The following is a 22832-nucleotide window of genomic DNA, read 5'->3' as shown; positions in this document are numbered from 1 at the left end:
AGGAATGTGGATGGGAATGGTCTGTAGTAAGTATAGCAAATGGGGCATCAGTGTCCTTTTGATAATACTAATCCAAATAAAACACAAAAAATCTTTGTGGTTCCAGGACTCTTAGTCCATCTGGAAACACTCCTACAGGGGGGGGGAAATTTCAGAAAAAACTAACGGGAAAGATCAGACGGAATCACTGTCCCTAAGTATGTTATTCCCCCACTAGGCCAACTAAACGGGAAAGCTGATTGTAGGGAATTCACTGTACGTCCAGGCAGGGAGACATTAGGCGCTTCAGACTTAGAGAAGTTAATTTAAAAATTTGACCAGGCACCAAACTCAGCCAAGCGAGATATCAAGCATGGGAGGGACACCAATGGATCAGTGTTGTAGACCAGAAGGTCATCTGCAAAAGCAGAGCATTTATACGTACATTCTCCAATGGCCATACCGTGGATGTCAGGGTCTGCCCGTATACTAGCAAGAAGATGCTCCATGACTAGGACGTACAGGAGAGAGGAGAGGGGGCAGCCCTGTCTAGTGCAGTTGTGAATAGGAAATGGAGTGGAGAGTAGCATTGGGCGTGCATTTCGAATTTTTATCGCAAATATTGCGAATATATTCACTATATATTCGAAATTACGAATATTTGTTTTTTTTTCTTTTCACAGAACACATCATAGCATCATCCCTCCCTGCTTCCAGCTTGTGGTCTAAGGAGTACTCTACTAATAGTTACTGTGTGAGACGGTGGAGCGCGAATATTTTGCATATGCACATATTTCTCCTTTTAGCTTGTGGCCCAATGAGAATGATTCAAATACACTTGTCAGAGGTTATCAACATCCCTAGCAACCAATAGTAAAGTTTCCCACCCCTTCACTATATGATTCTTCCCAGCAGCATTATTTTTTTTGCACTTTCATGCGCAATTATGTGAATATGCAAGAAATACGCACATTTGCGATTACGCGAATATGCAACGAATATGCAAATACACAACGAATATAAAGAATATGCGAAAATCGTGAATATAGGACAAATATGCATCCATATATTAGTGAAATATTGCAAGTTCAAATATGGCCAGTGCCACTCATCACTAGTGGAGAGGGAGCCATTGATTTTTAGGCGGGTGGTAGGAGTGCGGTACAACGCCAGGATTTTAGCAGTAAAATTAGGACCCAATGTAACATGCTGTAAGATTTGTTCCAGGGAGGACCAGGAAATATGATCAAAGGCCTTTTTGGCATCAAGGGAAAGGATCATCAGGGGCAACTTGTGCGATTGCGCATAGTGCATGACATCTACAGTTTTAAGTGTATCCCTGGCACAAACCCCACCTATTCAGGATGTAGAAGAGGGGGGAGAAGAACGTTCAGCCTATTGGCTAAGAATTTAGAATACATTTTAAGGTCCACATTCAATAAGGATATGGGTCTATAACTGCCACAAGAGCGGGTTTGGACAGAACTACCACATGGGCCATCGTAGAGGCTGGGGGTAGGGGATTGTTGGGAGAGATGGAGTTAAAAGCCCTCAATAAGGTGGGAGAGAGGGAATGACTTATAAAATTTGGCCATAAATCCATCCGAGCCAAGACTTTTCCCTCCCGGGAGGTTCTTGATAACTAAAGACAGTTCCTCATAAGAGAAGGGGGCACCGTCCAGCACCTTCCTCTCATCAGTCGGAAGGACAGGGAAGGGCGAGGGGGGCTGGAGGGGGGCATGATGGATGTGGGAGATGGTACAGATCAGAGAACCATAAAATGCCCATAAAATGATCTCTTCTGTGGTGTGTACCATAGCTCCAGAAGGGGACCGAATAGCAGGAATGTGGGTTTGGGCCAGTCTACTCTTCAGAGCCCTGCCAAGTATACATTCGCTCTTGTTCCCATATTCATAAAAACCTACTGTAAACCACTTGAAGCAAACGGCCCCAATCAGCTTCCAGAAAGCGTTTAACCTGCAGTCTAGCCAGCTACAAATCGCGCAGAACAGACTGCGAGAGCGAACGCGTGTGTGCCAGTTCAGGCGAAGAGACTCTAGCCAGGGCCTGACTCAGGGTATGTGCTTTCTCACGTTTCAGTCTAGAGCCATGTCTGATAAGAATTCCCCGGAGTGCCTCCCACTGAACAAAGGGAGTAGTAGGGTCCAACGCATGGTCAGATACAAAATCTGAAGCAGTTCTGGTAAGTTCAGCCATACAAACTGTATCTAGAAGCAGCGACTCATTCAACCTCCACGACCAAGCGAACTTAGCCAAGAAAGGAAGCTGGAGGGAACCGAAGACAGGGACATGATCTGACCAGAGAATGCTTCCTATGGCAGTGGTCGACAACCAGGAGAGGGCATTGTGCTGAACCCGGACGTAGTCCAGGCGACTGTATGACTCATGCGGAGAAGAAAAGAAACTAAAATCCCTATTTGAGGGATGCTCTAATCGCCAAGGATCACAAAGCTGAAGCTGAGCGAAGGAACGCTTACCTCACTTGATAGCAGAATAGGAGAGACTGGAACAACCTGTGGAATTGTCCAGGGTTGGATTCAGAGTCAAATTTAGGTCTCCACACAGCACCACAGTCCCCTGCACCACCGGTAACACGAGATCTACAAGGTGAACAAGGAAGTCACATTGTCCTTGATAAGCGGCATATACATTGATGGAGGTGAAGGCCCTACCACCCACCAGTAACGAGAGGACAATGTACCTGGCCTGTGCATCAATAATATCATCATTAGTAACCTGATGAGTCAATGACTTGTGTAAAGCGACTGTCACCCCCTTGGACCTAGGGTCGGGATTATTGGCACAAAACCCAATGGGATAATGTCTAGATTTGAGCCGGGGCATGTCCCTATTTAAAGTGGGTTTCCTGGAAACAAGCGATATGTAGGTCCGTCATCGATAGAAGGTGGGACGAGGGCACTCCTCTGTACAGGCCCGCCCCAGCTGAGACAAAAACAGACAACCAACAAACACGAAACAAAGAAAAGGAGACAACAATCAAGAGAAAAGTAAGGGAAGGGGGAGAGAAAGGGCAGAAAAAAACATAGAGAGTTAGCAGCAGAAAAGAAACCGCCGCGGCACACACTAAACACAACAGCATGAGCTGACAGGAGAACCAGACACCGGAAGATATCTCCGGCAGGAACGCCAACCTATTGAAGTCACGGAATCAGGAGGGGAGTCCGGAACAGCACCCCACGTATGAAGAAAAAAGGAAGTGAGGAGGACAACTGGCAGTTCAATAGAAGAACATGAAGAAGGGAGGATGAGACGGGGAAAAGTTCATGAAAGAGCACAGCCGGCCAAGGATGTAGGGGAAAGGGAAGAAGCGGTAAGGGAAGGGGAGAAGGGCAAGGGAGGAATGGGAGGGAAGGGAAGGGAAATAGGGGGCTATTGAGGGCTCAGAATTAACAAATAACCGAGGCAGCAGGCAATGTAACTCGCTATCAGGAAGGCCATCCTGTTTCAGAAAAAAAAGCATAAAATAACAGGAACACAGGAAGCAATGATTAGAAGGCCATCAGGTGGCCAGAGGAGGTCTGTCCTGGGACCCAGGCAGGACAGATTCCCAGCAGATGATCAGTCACTGACAGCGACTACCCCTGGGGGGGGGGGGGAGGCTGGGATGGAGCTGCTTGGTGGACTGTTGAGGGGACCACAGGAGAGGCCTCTTAGGAGCTCCAGAAGACAATTGAGGCCAGTCAGGCAAAGGAATGGAAGGCAAGTCCAAGTCCCGCAAGAATCCAGGCACATCTTCAGGGGAGTGCACAGTGAAAGTCTTACCACCTTTGCAAACAGAGAGGGCGAATGGGAAGCCCCAGCGATAGGGAGGATCACACTCCCACAGGATGGGTTTTTAGTGCAGCTCTTTGGGCCAAAGTGTGACAGGAGAAGTCCGGAAACAGTTGGACTTGAACAGGGGCCGAAAATGCTCCTGGCTTCAACCTAGGCGTTAACCAAGATATCAGCCAAGGAGCCGTATACTGATGGCATCTTGACCGAAGCCAAGATGCCCAGGGGTTGCAGGGAGGTGAGGAACCTAATGGCCACACACCCCTCCCCTAGACCGCCAGGAGGGACACCCAGAAGGGCTACCGCATCCTGCCAATCCTGTGTACAAAGAAAAACACGAAACGTGGCACAGTGACATACAAAAAATAATAATAAATAATTGAATGAAGTGCAGATGTACTGCCCGGTCATCCGGCCGGATCTATAAAAATTTCCCCGATCCTAGCCAAAAGGCCGGGATACCAGGGTGAGTGCCAAAGGTGAAGAGTAATGGTGCAGTGCTTTCACTCAGTGAGTTATAACACTCAGTGAGTTTCGGCACCTCAGGGTCACCACTCCCTGAGGCACAAACCTACCTCGGCTCAACACCCCTCTACCTCATGGCGAGACCCGGAGGAAACATGTCACATCAGGAAGGACAGCCGTTGAGCTGGTTACATGGCACCAGCCCCGGAACGCCCCGGTACACCTGCTCCTCCATGCAGCATCCATCCTACATCAATGGCAGAGACTAAACCACTGATAAGAACAGATACTACACTTGATCTTAGCCAAAAGGCCGAGAAGCGATCCGCTGACAATTACCATAAAAGTGTACCCAACATATCACATCTTGGGAGTGCTGATCATTTGGATTAGGAGGGCAGAGAGCTCTGTGCGCCCTATTCAGTTCAATGTGAGCATCAGGAGCACGCCCCAAAAGATCATTGAAGATGTATAATAAAGCAGGGTATAATTCCTCTGGGCCCACCACCTCTGGTAAACCGCATAGGCGGATATTATTTCGTCTGTTACGGCTCTCAACGTCATCAAGATGTTGTTGTAAAGCGAAAAGCTGGTCACTGTGCTGTTGCACCACTTCTTGCAATGCTTGAACAGAAGACGATGAGGATTCTTGAGCAGCCTCCACTGCCCCACTCTAGTGAGGTGGTTCTTAAACCTTTTGGCGACTGTACCCCCAAAGGCAGAAAGTATGTCCGAGGGTACCCCCTCGCACGGAAATTCACAAGGGGTACCTGCAGACAAAAAAAGCGTGTTCTTACCTTTATACTAATGCGATACTTAATCCCCTTGTGCTATTATTCCCCCTCCATCTTAATCCCCCTGTGCCATTATTCTTCCCTCCATCTTTATCCCCTTGTGCCATTTCCCCTCCCCCTCCCTCTGATCCCCTTTTGCCATTATTCTCCCCTCCATCTTTATCCCCTTGTGCCATTATTATCCGATATGGCAAAAGGGAATCAGAGGGAGGGGGGAATGATAGCACAAGGGGATTAAGATGGAGGGGGAATATTAGCACAAAAGGATTAAGATGGAGGGGGAGTAATAGCACAAGGGGATTAAGATGGAAGGGGAATAATGGCACAAGGGGATTAAGATGGGGGGGGAGGGGATAATCAACCCCCTGCCCCCTCCATATTATTCCCCTTGTGCCATTATTCCCCCCTCCACATTGATCCCCTTGTGCCATTATTCCCCCCCTTCATATTAATCCCCTTGTGCCACTATTATCCGATATGGCAAAAGGGGATCAGAGGAAGGGGGGGAATGGAACAAAGGGATTAAGATGAAGGGGGGGGGGGGAATGGCCCAAGAGGATCAGAGGAAGGGAGGAATAATGGCACAAGAGACTAAGATGGAGGGGGAGGGTTAATCATTACTCCCCTCCACCTCCATATTAATCCCTTTATGCCAATATTCCCCCTCCATCTTAATCCCCTTGTGCTATTATTATCGGATATGGCAAAAGGGGATCAGAGGTAGGGGGGGGGGGATAATCGCACAAGGGGATTAATATGGAGGAGGGGGATTAATCATCACCCCCTCCATATTAATCCCCTTGTGCCATTATCCCCCCCCCCCCTGATCCCCTTTTGCCATTATCCCTCTCCCCCTTCAACTTAATGCTTGTGCTTTATTTCTCCCCATCCCCCCTCCACCATTATCCCTCTCCCCCTCCATCTTAATGCCTTGTGCTTTGTTTTTCCCCATCCCCCCTCATCCCCCCTCCACATTATCCCTCTCCCCCTCCATCTTAATGCCTTGTGCTCCATGCGCGTCCCATTCTGCAGGGCCTCACTGACATGTGACGTCCTCCTGCGCTATGCGGCACCTCCATGCAACATCAGGGGAGGTCACACATCTCCCCGGCAACCACGCAACTCCTTTATAGGCTATGCGCTGACAAATACTGGCCAATGCATGGCCGATATTTGTCAGCGCTTTGGTGTACCCCCGCTCTGCCCGTGGCGTACCCCTAGGGTTGAGAACCCCTGCTCTAATGGACAATGCAGAGACGTCCTGATGAAGTTGAACAAATTCTTCCTTGCACTCCGCTAACTTCTGTTTAGCCAAAGAAGAGAGATTGTCCTTCGTGGGGAGTGATGCAACCAAGGAACGCAGGTCCGCCAGGGTAACAGGGCGGTCAGGTGGAGGAGGGGGAGAATGTCCCGGAGAGGAGGGAGTCCCCAGCATGGCCCTTGTATGGGGGACTGCAGATCTTTCAGGGGAAACATGGAGGGAGTGCCTTTCAGGTTTGATGGAGGACCCTGAGATGGCACAAGTCGAAACATCCCAGCATGGTGCATCAACATATGCGATGTAGTGGATGGGGGCAGCATATGGTCCACTACAGGAGGTGGGTGAGAGGGGGAACCCCACAGGAAGCCGGAGGACCATGAGGGAAAGGCAGCAGTCCCTTGGTGCAAGGGAGGTGGGGAGCTAGGCACCGCATAAAAAGCCACCACAAGAGGGGAGCCCTGTAGGGAGATGGGGGGGCAACTCTTCAGGGGCCAGGTCAGGCTCGATCCCCACAGTGTTCAGGCCTCCAGTAGCTGACCCCCTCTTGACAGGTGGGAGCAGGGAGGCAGTGATGTGACCAGGTGAGGGTTGAGAGTTGCCCATACACTTTCTTGTGAGGGGGACAGCAGGAGAGCAGCCTGGTCCCTCCATGTAGAGGATGATGTACAAGCAGGCAGTTCATTATGGTGGCTAGTGAGGGCAGTCGTGGAGCCTACCTGAGTCCCGTTGCCTGGCGCCGACTGGGGTGCAGGAGGGCGGTAATCTCCGGCAGGAGAGGCGCAGACAGGCTGCATGGCGCCGCCATCTTGTGAGGCGCCGCTCCCCCTGGACTTCTTCTGGCGGAAGCCACGCAATAGAGAGGACTCATTTTGGCAGCAGTGGAGATACACCGGCAGGCAAGGCCAGTATGGAGAAGGCAGGCCCCGAGGTACATGGAGAAGCTGAAACCGGAGGAGCTGCAGACAGTGATGCAGGGCCTGCAGGTGCAGAGGAGTCGGCGGTCATGTTGCCCGGAGGTAGGGATGTGCTCCGACAGGGCTGGGACCGGGTGAAATCCTTTTGTGGGGAAGGAGGACAAGAGCGGGTCCCTTTTTTGTTCTTTCTATAAGTTTTCCCCATAAAAAACGCCAGCAGTTATGGCAGGTGAAGGACTGGAGCTCCACCAGCATGCTTCCTCAATCCACCATGGCAAGCCATGCACCTCCCCCCCAGGATTAGGATTTTTTAATAGACGTAATGTACAAATCTATATAGCTTTCAGGCACCAGTTGATTTGAAAAAAAAAATTCCACTGGAGTACCCCTTTAAGCAATGCTATAATTGAAGAGTCACACAATAGGGAAAAAAAGGTAACATCCAATCAGCACAATGATAATGTAAAACATAGTAGTAAAAAAGAATGCTATGGTATATAATTAATTAAGCCAGACATCATGCTACATGGTATACAAAAGTATACTTGCCCGGATTTACTAAAATTGATTGAGACAAAAAAATAATCTTACTTGCCCCTAGCAACGAATCACAGCTCAGATTGACAGTTTCAGTAAATCTGGGCCACTGCCACCAGAGAAAAATACAATATAATATTCACAAGTATATAAGTGCTTCTAATGATAAAATATTGAGAATTTTGGAAATATTTGGAATTTCCAGAAATGTTTCTTAGTATATTAAATTTTGAAAAAGTACCAAAAGTCTCAATGAAGATTGATTTTAGCAGCCATGCACACAGGCAGATGTGCATGGCGTGTGGGGTAAATCTAGTGCAGGACATCTTGAAACTATACACAGAGTGCTAACTGTAGTGTAAAAATGGATGGGAATAATTAAGTCTCAAACGCTCCAAAAAACGTTGGCAGAAATTTTTGGTCAATAGATTCTGAGCTGCTCTGAGATCAGGGCTTTCACTAGGCCGCTATTGTAGGGCAGTTACGTGTTTGTTCTTGAACCTATTTCAATGTTACTTGAAGATGGTAATTTTCTGTATTCACCAAGACCATAATACTTTATTAGAGTGTCTATCAATTACTGCAAAGGCACAATTAACAGTGATAAAGCTAAAAACTTTTAACAAAAAAACGCAAACTAGTGGCTGCTTCTCTGTGTAAATAAACATAGGAAGTGCTATAAATAATAGTAAACAATGTGTCACTGATGCAATGGAAAAAACACTCGTTCCCTCAGGAAAGTAGCACAGTATTGAATGTTTGTGCAAATATACATGTGCAGCATGCAGCAAGGGTCATGGAAAATGGTACCAATGGGGGGCAGATGAGTTTTTCAGCATACTTCCAGCTGTTGCAAAACTACAATTCCCAGCATGCCTTTGTGGTATGGCGTGTGATGCAGAGGGCAGATGGAATAACCCTAGGGGAAGAGTGCATTAACCCCCTGTATCCATGACACCAGGTTGTGGTTTATCCTCAATACCGCCTGAAGGTATACCGCTGGATCCTGGGCTAGGCACGGGGGCAATAATGACTCTGACGCCAAGTTATGGATAACGGTAGCTATACTGAGGTTAGACAGGTGGAAAAGTCAATACAGTTCAGCCAGGGCCCAAGGAGGTGACCAGTGACTCAGAGACCTTAAGGGCTTGCTGGGACTTGTAGTTAGGGTTGCCACCCTGCCGGTATTTTACCGGCACAGCCGGTATTTTCATCTACATTCCGGGCTGTGTCGGTAAGTTTGGATGAAAAATACCGGCCATGCAATGGCCGGTATTTTTCATTCACTGACAGGGGCGGACGGAGCAGCATCCCCAGAAGAGCACTTCTTTCATGACCGGCCGTACAATGCCCAGGTCTGACACCACCAGCCTGTGACAGGGAGAGCTCCGTGCGATGACAGGAAGAGACTGTACAGTGCTGGGGAGGGGGCGTGCACCTCCTGTCTCCTCTCTCCCCCTCCCCCCGCATTCTCTCTGCCGTGCAGTCTTACAACCCTCCATAGGCAGAGCAGGGAGGGGAGAGGCCGTGTATTCTGTTTCCATCTGCAGCGCAGGGCGGGTGAGTGTCTGTGTGTATATGTGTCTGTATATATGTGTCTGTCTGTATACATGTGTCTGTGTATGTGTCTCTATGTGTCTGTGTATATATATGTGTCTGTGTATACATGTGTCTGTGTATATATGTGTCTGTGTATACATGTGTCTGTGTATACATGTGTCTGTGTATACATGTGTCTGTGTATACATGTGTCTGTATATATATGTGTCTGTCTGTATACATGTGTCTGTATATATATGTGTCTGTCTGTATACATGTGTCTGTGTATGTGTCTCTATGTGTCTGTGTATATATATGTGTCTGTGTATATATGTGTCTGTGTATATATGTGTCTGTGTCTCTATGTGTCTGTGTATATATATGTGTCTGTGTATACATGTGTCTGTGTATACATGTGTCTGTGTATATATGTGTCTGTGTATATATGTGTCTGTGTATACATGTGTCTGTATATATATGTGTCTGTGTATACATGTGTCTGTGTATGTGTCTCTATGTGTCTGTGTATATATATATGTGTCTGTGTATATATGTGTCTGTGTATATATGTGTCTGTGTCTGTGTCTCTATGTGTCTGTGTATATATATGTGTGTGTGTGTGGGGGGGGGGGGGGGGGTAAACTGCCTAATCTGGGGGACAACTATGCTGCCTAATCTGGGGGACAACTATGCTGCCTAATCTGGGGGACAACTATGCTGCCTAATCTGGGGGACAACTATGCTCCTAATCTGGGAGACAACTATGCTCCTAATCTGGGGGACAACTATGCTGCCTAATCTGGGGGACAACTATGCTCCTAATCTGGGGGACAACTATGCTGCCTAATCTGGGGGACAACTATGCTGCCTAATCTGGGGGACAACTATGCTCCTAATCTGGGGGACAACTATGCTGCCTAATCTGGGGGACAACTATGCTGCCTAATCTGGGGGACAACTATGCTCCTAATCTGGGGGACAACTATGCTCCTAATCTGGGGGACAACTATGCTCCTAATCTGGGGGACAACTATGCTGCCTAATCTGGGGGACAACTATGCTGCCTAATCTGGGGGACAACTATGCTGCCTAATCTGGGGGACATCTATGCTGCCTAATCTGGGGGACATCTGTGCTGCCTAATCTGGGGGACAGCTATGCTGCCTAATCTGGGGAAAAACTACCCGGCCCTCCACAATATTTTTAGTTTCTCATGTGGCCTCATGGGATAAATAATTGCCCACCCCATTCCTCCTCAACCCCGGACATTCCTTAACCTGGAGCCGCCCGGGGAAAGGAGAAAGTGAAGACAAAAGACTGGTGAGACCTCTCTGTAAAATTGTGTATTTAATGCAGTGTTTCCCAACCAGGGTGCCTCCAGCTGTTGCAAAACTATTACTCCCAGCATGCCCAGACAGCCTTTGGCTGTCCGGGCATGCTGGGAGTTGTAGTTTTGCAATAGCTGGAGGCACCCTGGTTGGGAAACACTGATTTAATGTTTTAATGTGTGAAACTATCTGCTGCGCTCTGTATCTAATCCTGTCATGTGCGATACTGTCTGCTGAGCCTGTGTATCTAATCCTGTCATGTGTGATACTGTGAGCTGAGCCTGTATATCCAAATCTGTCATGTGGGATACTATCTGCTGAGCCTGTGCATCTAAATCTGTCATGTGTGATACTGTCTGCTGAGCCTGTGTATCTAATCCTGTTATGTGTGATACTGTCTGCTGAGCCTGTGCATCTAAATCTGTCATGTGTGATACTGTCTGCTGAGCCTGTGTATCTAATCCCGTCATGTGTGATACTGTCTGATTAGCCTATTTATCTGACGTTGCGCAGGGGGACGTCACTCGTCATCAGAGAGAGACAGCGTTTCTGTCGCGCTCCACCACTACCGCCGCCGCTGGCATAAATAGGGTTTTGGTAAGTATTCTCTAAATGTAAATTTTTTGTGCGATATAGGAAAATTCCCCCCGCATATATATTGTATCCCTCCAATCCCCTATGCCATTTCTTAAACCCCCCTCCCATCCCCCATGCCATTTCTTAAACCCCTGATCCCTCAGCCCCTGTGCAATCTGGCCCCTCCCCTTTTGTAGCTCCACCCCCACATAGCCACACCCATGACCGGTATTTTTCTGAGGGAAAGGTGGCAACCCTACTTGTAGTTGACTTGACAAATGATGACTGTGACTGACTTGACTTGTGACTGATGACTGACAAGACTGTGACTGTGGATTACTTGCAGGTTTGTAGCTTGTGGCTGCAGACTGGACTTGAGGCCTCCTATGGCTCTGGACACACACTTAGACACGACTTAACTGGACCTCAGCAGGAAGCAAGAGAGAGAGCAGAGGTTCCACCCAGAGCTTTTATGGGGGAGGCTCTGGGGGGATCCCATTGGTCACCCTTAACTCATCTGGTCACTGATACCTCCTGGGTAACAATCACATGACAACTCACATGGTAAACAGTCTTAAAGTGACAACGCTTTCTTCACACATTACACAGTATAATACATAATAAACATATTTACATGGGGGACAGATGCAAAGGGGGGCCCAGTTGTAGTTTTGCAACAGCTAGAAGCACACTGAATGGGAAACACATGACGGAATTTACAAGTGGAATACAGCGGAAAAATTCAGATCAGAAATGTTGTTGTGTTAGGACTTTGCTGCACCGCGCACATGGCGGAATTACCACGGCAGGAAACATCTGCCATGGAAATACAGAATCCGGCATCCAACAAAAGAAATTGCATGTCAATTCTTTGGCGTAATCCGCTTGGAAATGCATTGCCATAGTTACATAGTTACATAGTTAGTATGGTTGAAAAAAGACATACGTCCATCAAGTCCAACCAGGGAATTGAAGTGAAGGGTGTAAGGGGATAAGGGAAAAGGATGTAGTTTTATAATTCTGCATAAGCATTAATGTTATTTTGTTCCAGGAATGTATCTAACCCTGTTTTAAAGCTGTTAATTGTTCCTGCTGTGACCAATTCCTGAGATAGACCGTTCCATAAATTCACAGTCCTCACGGTAAAGACTAAACCTTTTCTTCTCCAGACGGAGGGAGTGCCCCCTCGTCCTTTGGGGGGGTTTAATCTATGGAGATGACACATTTCCAAGTGGTCCTAGCACCGCCATATGCGAAATGTCCTCTTGTTTTCGGGCAGACATTCCACTAAATAAAAAAGTGTCCGCTATTGAGAAAAGATGTCACCTATTGAGAAAAAAGGCTCAAAAATCCTTCTAAATGACCGACTACTAAAATTATTTTTAATTTTTAAAAAAAAAAAACATGATAAAAAGCGATATTACAGTAGAATCTCCCAGTGCCGTTTAACCCCTTAAGGACCCAGCCCATTTTCATTTTAAGGACCCGAGCATCTGACCGCTGTCATTTTAAGCATTTCTAACTCTGGAATGCTTTTACTTTTCATTCTGATTCCGAGATAGTTTTTTCGTGACACATGCTACTTTATGTTAGTGGTAAATTTTCGTCGATACTTGCATGACTTCTTGGTAAAAAAAAATCAAAAATTTGAAAATGTAGCATTTTTTTTATTTTAAACTCTCTGCTTATAAGGAAAATGGACATCCCAAATAAATTATATATTGATTCACATATACAAAATGTCTACTTTATGTTTGCATCATAAAGTTGACACGTTTTTACTTTTGGAAGACATCAGAGGGCTTCAAAGTTCAGCAGCAATTTTCCAATTTTTCACAAAATTTTCAAAATCTGAATTTTTCAGGGACCAGTTCAGTTTGATGTGGATTTGAAGGACCTTCATATTAGAAATACCCCATAAATGACCCCATTATAAAAACTGCACCCCTCAAAGTATTTAAAATTACATTCAGAAAGTGTGTTAACCCTTTAGGTGTTTCACAGGAATAGCAGCAAAGTGAATGAGAAAATTCAAAATCTTTTACACTAACATGTTCTTGTAGATCCAGCTTTTGAATTTTTACAAGGGGTAAAAGGAGAGAAATCCCCCTAAACTTTGTAACCCAATTTCTCTTGAGTAAGGAAATACCTCATATGTGTATGTAAAGTGATATGTGGGTGCACTAAGAGGGCTCAGAAGGGAAGGAGCGACAATGGGATATTGGAGAGTGAGTTTTTCTGGGGCCATGTCACATTTAGGAAGCACCTATGGTGCCAGAACAGCGAAAAAAAAAAACACATGGCATATTGTTTTGGAAATTACACCCCTCAGGGAAGGTAACAAGGGGTACAGTGTGCCTTAGCACCCCACAGGTGTTTGACGACTTTCCGTTAAATTCGGATGTGTAAATAAAAAATTTTTTCACTAAAATGCATTTTTTCCCCCAAATTTTACATTTTTACAAGGGGTAATAAGAGAAATTCCCCCCAAAATTTGTAACCCCATCTCTTATGAGTATGGAAATACCCCATGTGTGGATGTCAAGTGCTCTGCATGGGCACTACAATGCTCAGGAGAGAAGGATTCACATTTGGCTTTTGGAAAGCAAATTTTGCTGAAATGTTTTTTGGGGGGCATGTCGCATTTAGGAAGCTCCCATGGTGCCAGAACAGCAGAAAAAATCCCCACATAGCATACTATTTTGAAAAAATTAAACCCCTCAAGGAACGTAACAAGGGGTACAGTGAGCCTTAACACCCCACAGGTGTATGACAAATTTCTGCAAAAGTTGGACATGAAAATGAATTTTTTTTTTTCACTAAAATGCTGGTGTTACCCCAAATTTTCATTTTCACAAGTGGTATTAGGAGAAAAAGCCACTGAAAATATTTAACCTAATTTCTTCTGAGTATGGAAATACACCATGTGTGGATGTAAAATGCTCTGCGGTCGACTACAATACTCAAAAGAGACGGAGCGCCATTGTGCTTTTGGAGATAGAATTCTTCAAACACATATGGGGTGCTAAGGCTCACTATACCCCTTGTTATGTTCCTTAAGGGGTGTAGTTTCCAAAATGGCGTCACATGTGGGTGTTTTTTCTTTTTTTGCGTTTATGTCAGAACCGCTGTAACAATCAACCACCCCTTTGCAAATCACCTCAAATGTACATGGCCCTCTCACTCATAAGCCTTGTTGTGTGCCTGCAGAGCATTTTACATCCACATATGGGGTATTTCCGTACTCAGGAGAAATTGCGATACATATTTTGGGGTCTTTTTTCATTTTACCTCTTGTGAAAATGAAAAGTATGGGGCAACACCAGCATGTTAGTGTAAAAAATTAAATTGTTTTACAATAACATGCTGGAGTAGACCTTAACTTTACGTTTTCATAATGGGTGAAAGGAAAAAAAGCCCCCCCAAATTTTGTTAGGCAATTTCTCCCGAGTACGGAAATACCCCATATGTGGCCCTAAACTGTTGCCTTGAAATACGACAGGGCTCCGAAGTGAGAGAGCGCCATGTGCATTTGAGGCCTAAATTAGGGATTTGCATAGGGATGGACCCAGATGCAAGAATTGGACTTGTCTCCATTACCAAAATTACCCTACGGCAGTGTTTCCCAAACAGGGTGCCTCAAGCTGTTGCAAAACTACAACTCTCAGCACGTTCTTTGGCTGTCCGTGCATGCTGGGGGTTGTAGTTATGCAACAGCTAGAGGCACACTGGTTGCAAAACACTGAGAGTTTGTTACTTAACTCAGTGTTTCACAACCAGTGTGCCCCCAGCTCAACTGTTCAGCTGTTGCAAAAGCTACAACCCCCAACATGCATGGACAGCCGAAGGCCATGCTGGTACTTGTAGTTATGCAACAGCTAGAGGCATACTACTAACACTCCCAGAATTCTCTTTGCCTGCCCATGCATGCTGGGGTTTTAGTTATGATACAGCTGGAGGCACACTGGTGGCAAAACACTGAAAGTTTGTTACTTAACTCAGTGTTTCGCAACCACTGTGCCCCCAGCTGTTGCAAAACTACAACTCCCAGCATGTATGGTCTATCAGTGCATGCTGGGAGTTGTAATTTGCAACAGCTGGAGGCACACTACTGCAACTCCCAGCATGCCCTTTGGTAGTTTGTACATGCTGGGGGTTGTAGTTATGCAATTGCTGGAGGCACAATTTTTCATAGAAACAATGTGCCTCCAGCTGTTGCATAACTACAAACCCCCAGCATGCACAAACAACCAAAGGGCATGCTAGGAGTTGTAGTTGTGACTTCTGCTGTTGCATAACAATAACTCCCAGCATGCTCTTTTGTGCATTCTGGGAGTTGTTGCAAGCAACAGCAGGAAGCCAGCCTTACCTCCTGCTGCTTCACATGCCAGATCATGCCTGCCACCACTGTCTCCGCTCCGGGGGCATCTCCGCTTATCCAATACATGTGGGACTATGTCCTTCCCCTGCTAGGGAAGTCCCATCCACTGGTCCCCACAGCACAGGCTGAGAGAGCCCGCAGAGAGGCCGAAATAGCCAGCATCACAGAAAAATTTAGAGCCCAGCTCAGAGAAAGGTATGGGCCTAAGCAGTTGCCCTATGAAGTACAAGTAGAGCAGCAGCAGGATACCAAAAGGCTGTGCCCAGGCCTACTCCCCCTGCGGAGGTAAGGCCTAACAAACGGGCACCGACCAATGTGCCTAGGCCTACTCCACAACCAGAGGTATGGCCTAATCAGCAGGCACCGACCGATGTGCCGTGGCCTACTCCATCTAAGGAGGTGTGGCCGAACCAGCCGGCACCTACAGTTGTACCAGTGGCCTCAGTCACTGACATCAGTGTGGTGGTCAATGTTAATCCGATCATAACACAGTCCCAGCTGACGAATGTGGCCTGGGACACCTGTGTTCATTCCACAGAGAAAACCCAACCTCGTGCTCCCAGATATATGTCTCAAAGCAGGAAGCACACTGACAGGCGAGGTTGTGAAGCAAGAAGAGAAAACATCTGCAATGTTTGCAGGAAAGAGGACTCAATGGAGTGCTTGCAGCAATGTTTCGCGGCAAAAATCGCTTGGTCACGCCATAGGTGTGACCAAGCGTTTTTTGCCGCGAAACATTGCTGCAAAGACTCCATTGAGCCCTCATTCCTGTTCTCCCTCCCGGACCCCACTGTACTGCGGATCTTCACTTTCCTATGTATCGTTTGATCTGAATAAACCACTATCAAGGGTGAGTGCTGCGCTGTCATCATTCTTTGTTTCTACATTTTTGCACCTCTGTCTATTGCTGCATTGCACCGCCCAGTGTACAGTACAGGCCCCTGACCATCAAGCATAAATCTAATTAGCAGGACCCCAGTGCCGAGTGCTCGTACTCTATTTTCCACTACGAACACTAAGGGGTTAACAACATCTTGCCCCCAGGGTTTATACCACTAGACCCTGCTACATACTGAAACACCCCAGTCACCACACAACACATGGATGCAGCTGCAATGAAATAAAAAAAAAGGTCACTGTAGGACTAGTGATGTCGAGTGTGCATGAGATCAGAGTGCTTCTTTACACATCTATATTGTGTTCAGATACAGTGGAATCGTTGCTGAAAATCTTCTACAGTTAACTGTACAGTGTATCTGTATAGGGTTCTTAAAAATAATTTAAAATATAAATGCAACAATACAATACATTCAATTAAAATCTGCTGAGGAAAATCTTTGCCAGGACTGAACCTTCTTTTACAGATCATATTGCATCAGTATGTCATCAATTATTGAATTAGTAATAAAGATTTACCAGAAGAGGAAATTAAACACAGAAGACTTTTTTTGTGTAACATGCACTCCTGGTTTTGAATAAAAATACAAGGGATACAAAATACTGACACTAAATGTGCACTGTATGAAAGTGGCCCTGAAGAGTATGTGGTAAGCTTGTGGGGATGTAGGGTAGGAAGGTTGTAGCTGTGCAGTGATACAGTGATAAAAGGGTGTTGGATTAACCCTTAACCGTTGTGATGCCAGGGTGCGGGTTCTTCCTCTATATCTATATATCCTACAGCCACCCGTCACAGGAACAATAGGGAGGAATAAAGGATTGTCCACAACTGGAGGTTTAGTAAACTGGAAATAACTTTACTGCAACTTCTTATGCAGGTTAACAGTAGTAACAGTCTTTACAGAGGACCGGACTTTACGTTCCTCACAGTTGGTTGGGACCTTGTAGGGAAATAAGCTCTGAGGCTTGGACTGAATTTAGGATTTGGTTTTAGGTTCAGTAGTCAGGTAGATTTAGCTGAATTGCGTTTAGTAGACTCACGGTTAGTAAGATGCTGAAGAAATAGGCTTCAGGCCTAGATTTGTCTTTAGACTTGTGCAGCGCTCCGCTCGCTGTCATATCCCGGGGGAAAGAGAGCAATGATTGGGTAACAGCGCCCTTATATGGCAAGGGGCAGACTCATAGCTTATTGGTTCCCCCAACTGTCAGTCCTTTCACAAAGCATTGTGGTACATCATGTGACCCACTCACGTGACCTGGAAGGTCCTTAAGCTTAACCTAACAGTAGGCTTAGTAGTCATGTGACCCAAGGTCTTGGAAGTACTATACATAAATAAATTATATACAAATCATATACATCAAACACATAAAATTAAAGTAGGAAGAGGTGACAAGGAGTTATCCCACTAAGAGGATCCTACTGGTACGCAGGAACTCTTGGGGACTTAACACAGAAGGTACGGTACAACGTACGGTACCGGGACACCACAACTACCTGTCATATCCCACAAAAAACATTATGTTACTCAAACAGCTGTAGGACAGGAGGAGGGTCCCCTTGCCTGCCTCCTGGTGTCCGATCGCCGAATGACTGCTTATAGCCCCCTATGGGGGCTATAACATTGCACAAAAAAGTGGGGGGAAAAAAGTGAATAAAGATCATTTAACCCCTTCCCTAATAAAAGTTTGAATCGCTCCCCTTTTCCCAATAAAAATAAATAAAAAAAAACAGTGTAAATAAAAATAAAATAAACATATGTGGTATTGCCATGTGCGGAAATGTCCAAATTATAAAAATACATATTTATTTAAACTGCATGGTCAATGGCGTACGCTCAAAAAAATTCCAAAGTCCAAAATAGCATATTTTTGGTCACTTTTTATACCATGAAAAAATGAGTAAAAAGCAATCAAAAAGTCTAATCAATACAAAAATGGTACCGCTAAAAACTTCAGATCACGGAGCAAAAAATGAGCCCTCATTCCGTCCCGTACACGAAAAATAAAAAGTTATAGGGTTCAGAAGATGACAATTGTAGTTATGATTTTTTCCAAAAGTACGACAAAATCAAACCTATCTAAGTAGGGTATCATTTTAATCGTATGGACCTACAGAATAAAGATAAGTTATCATTTTTACCAAAAAATCTACTGCGTAGAAACGGAAGCCCCCAAAATTTACAAAATTGTGTTTTTTCTTAAATTTTGTCACACAATGATTTTTTTCCGTTTGGTCATATATTTTTGGGTAAATTGACTGTCACTGCAAAGTAGAATTGGTGGCACCAAAAATAAGCCATCATATGGATTTTTAGGTGTAAAATTGAAAGAGTTATGATTTTTTAACCCCTTAAGGACCCAGCCATTTTACACCTTAGAACCCGGCCATTTTTTGCACATCTGACCACTGTCACTTTAAACATTAATAACTCTGGAATGCTTTTAGTTATCATTCTGAATCCGAGATAGTTTTTTCGTGACATATTCCACTTTAACATAGTGGTAAAAATTTTTGGTAACTTGCATCCTTTCTTGGTGAAAAATCCCAAAATTTGATGAAAAATTTGAAAATGTTGCATTTTTCTAACTTTGAAGCTCTCTGCTTGTAAGGAAAATGGATATTCCAAATACAATTCTTTTTTATTCACATATACAATATGTCTACGGGCGAATTACAATGCTCAGAAGAGAAGGAGTAATATTTGGCTTTTTGAGAGCAAATTTTGCTAGGGGGGCATGTCGCATTTAGGAAGCCCCTATGGTGCCAGAACAGCAAAATAACCCCACATGGCATACCATTTTGAAAACTAGACCCCTTGCGGAACGTAACAAGGAATTAAGTGAGCCTTAATACCCCACAGGGGTTTCACGAATTTTCCATATGTAAACATTTTTTTTTTTCACTAAAATGTGTGTTTCCCCCCAAATTTTACATTTTTGCAAGGGTTAATAGCAGAAAATACCCCCCAAAATTTGTAACCCCATCTCTTCTGCGTATGGAGGTACCCCATAAGTTGACCTGAAGTGCACTATGGGCGAACTACAATGCTCAGAAGAGAAGGAGTAATATTTGGCTTTTTGACAGCAAATTTTGCTAGGGGGGCATGTCGCATTTAAGAAGCCCCAATGGTGCCAGAACAGCAAAATAACCCCACATGGCATACCATTTTGGAAACTAGACCCCTTGAGGAACGTAACAAGGAATTAAGTGAGCCTTAATACCCCACAGAGGTTTCACGACTTTTCCATATGTAAAAATGTTTGTTTTTTTTCCGCTAAAATGTGTTTCCCCCCCAAATTTCACATTTTTGCAAGGGTTAATAGCAGAAAATACCCCCCAAAATTTGTAACCCCATCTCTTCTGAGTATGGAGGTACCCCATAAGTTGACCTGAAGTGCACTACGGGCGAACTACAATGCTCAGAAGAGAAGGAATAATATTTGGCTTTTTGAGAGCAAATTTTGCTAGGGGGGCATGTCGCATTTAGGAAGCCCCTATGGTGCCAGAACAGCAAAATAACCCCACATGGCATACCATTTTGGAAACTAGACCCCATGAGGAACGTAACAAGGAATTAAGTGAGCCTTAATACCCCACAGGGGTTTCACGACTTTTCCATATGTAAAAATGTTTTATTTTTTTTTCACTAAAATGTTAATAGCAGAAAATACCCCCCAAAATTTCTAACCCCATCTCTTCTGAGTATGGAGGTACCCCATATAAGTGGATGTCAAGTGCACTGCAGGAGCGCCACAATGCTCAGAAGAGAAGGAGTCACATTTGCAAACTTTGCCGAAATGGGGGGGACATGTCGCATTTGGGAAGCCCCTATGGTGCCAGGACAGCAAAAAAAAAACACATGGCATCTTATTTTGGAAACTAGACCCCTTGAGGAACGTAACAAGGGGTAAAGTTAGCCTTAAGTTTCACGACTCTTGCATATGTAAAATAAAAAACTAAAATGTCACTAAAATGTGGGTTTTCCCCAAAATGTTACATTTTTACAAGGGTTAATAGCAGGAAAGACACCCGAAAATTTGTAAATACATTTCTTTGGAATAAGGACATACCTTAATTTTTGATGATTTTCGCTCCGCAGGTGCACACCAGGTCTTGGAGTGGGAGGTCAGTCAGTGGCCTTGAGCTTATTATAGCAGCCAGGATGTGGGACCCCCCCTCAAGGAGCATTAATGGAGGGAGCACTGAGCCCTAAAATAGGGGAACAATATGGGGGACAACGGGCCGTAACTGGGGTAGACAGGTGGGGTACAGAGGCCCGTAATATGGGGTTCAGTGGGCCAGAAAACTATAAATCATAAAATAATAAAACAGGATATGTTCCCAGAATGATGACCCAGAGCATAGCCAAAACTAAAAAAAATATGCCCGCCCCAGACCCTATGCTCTGAGTCATCATTCTGGGAATGTGATGTGTGTGGCCGTCCCTAACCTGTTGCCTCAAATGCACACCCGCTCAGGTGGAGAGAGAGCGCTGCGCATTTGAGGCAACATAAAAAGTCCCCGATGATAGTGACTCAGTGACCTATGACCCATTTTTGAAAAAACAACCCCAGAGGTCTTATCAGGTTTTTTTTTTTTTTTTTTCCAGGTTTTTTGGTGCAATTTAGTGATTTATGGGGGTTATATTTTGGAATGCACTCTGGACTTGGTACATTGGTCAAATTATGGAAAATTCAAATGAAAAGGGAAAATTTAGGGCTCCATGGAAGTGTGATACTCCCTGAAGCAGCCTATGCAGAGGCCCGGATTATCTGGGCAAGTGTCACGTTGGTACCTGGTGTCCCTCCGCATCCCCCTCCTGTAACACACTCTGCATTTTTTCTGGGTTCGTCCCTTCTTTCCACTGTGGAAAGTGTTGGCCTGGGCCGATCCTGGCGCTTATAACTCCAGACCCTTGGGAAGTCCGGCCTGATCTTTCCCGGCCAGCAAAGATCAGGAACCTTAGGACTTCTTCTTGGTACTGGAGGAATGTTCCTGTGTTGCCAGTGTACTGGGATAGTACAAAAGCGTTGTACATGGCAACCTGTACCAAGTAGACCACAACTTTTTTGTACCATGCCCGTGTTTTTCGCATGGCGTTATATGGCTTGAGGACTTGATCAGAGAGATCAACTCCCCCCATATACCGATTGTAGTTCAGAATACAATCGGGCTTGAGGACCGGTCCCACGGTACCTCCCACAGGGACAGGGGTGCTGCCGTTCCCATGAATAGTGGTGAGTATAAGGACATCCCTCTTATCCTTATACCTGACCAACAACAGGTTATCATGGGTCAGGGCACGGGACTCACCCTTGGGGATAGGCGTCTTAACAAAATTTAGAGGGAGGCCTCTCTGATTCTTCCGCACGGTCCCACAAGCGGACGTGGATCTGGCGGAAAGGGATTTGAACAGAGGGATGCTGGTATAAAAGTTATCCACATATACGTGGAAACCCTTATCCAGCAATGGGTACATAAGGTCCCAAACGATTTTCCCGCTAACACCCAGAGTGGGGGAACAATCTGGGGGTTCAATACGGGAATCTCGTCCCTCATATACTCTAAACCTGCAAGTGTACCTGGAGGTACTCTCGCAGAGTTTATAGAGCTTCACGCCATATCACGCCCGCTTCGAGGGAATATACTGGCGGAAGATGAGTCTCCCCTTAAAACTGATGAGAGACTCATCTACCGAGAAGTCCCTGAGCGGTACGTAGGCCTCCAAAAATTTGGCGCCAAAGTGATCGATGACCGGCATCACTTTGTAAAGCCGGTCATGGGCGGGATCACCTCGGGGCGGACATGCCGCATTCTCTGCATAATATAATTCATACATACACAGCAACTAAGTAAAGAAACCACGGCTGGTCCGCTACAACATAACACTACCAACAAAATAGAACCAAATCATGTAAAATGACTTTTATTAACACATATGCAAAAAATACATACAATAAAAATAAGAAGAGAATAAAATAAGGCACTACAATGGCAGTCACAGAAGATGGGAGCAGGCAAGTGGTGTGGCCCTACATGGAGTACAGGGAATAACTGGTGTACCATAGAAAATGCAAATGTAAACATGGAAGAGGTCACTGGATATCAGTACAAGATGGCTATAAACATATGGGTAACAATTAATGTAACAGTGACACATCAAAGAATGTCCCAAATGGGAAAGAATACAATAAACAGAGAGTAACCAAGTGAGAAATGAATGAGACACCATAAAGTCCTCCTGCCATGCAGCCACACACCTACCTCCTCCTACCCCAACGTACGTTTCGCCTGTGCTTCGTCAGGGGGCGTGTCAATTCTCTGCATAATGCAGGCATTTCCGAATC

At 45.4% G+C, this 22832-nt stretch overlaps 1 pseudogene; it reads right to left on the bottom strand.

Moving 5' to 3' along the window:
- Positions 1-4439: 4439 nt before the first annotated feature.
- On the bottom strand, positions 4440-4582 carry LOC130267854 (U2 spliceosomal RNA; annotated as a pseudogene).
- Between the last annotated feature and the right edge of the window lie 18250 nt (positions 4583-22832).

The sequence above is a fragment of the Hyla sarda genome, chromosome 4 (genome assembly GCF_029499605.1).
Source record: "Hyla sarda isolate aHylSar1 chromosome 4, aHylSar1.hap1, whole genome shotgun sequence".
Lineage (NCBI taxonomy): Eukaryota > Metazoa > Chordata > Amphibia > Anura > Hylidae > Hyla > Hyla sarda.
This window is presented reverse-complemented; position numbering and strand designations above follow the sequence as displayed.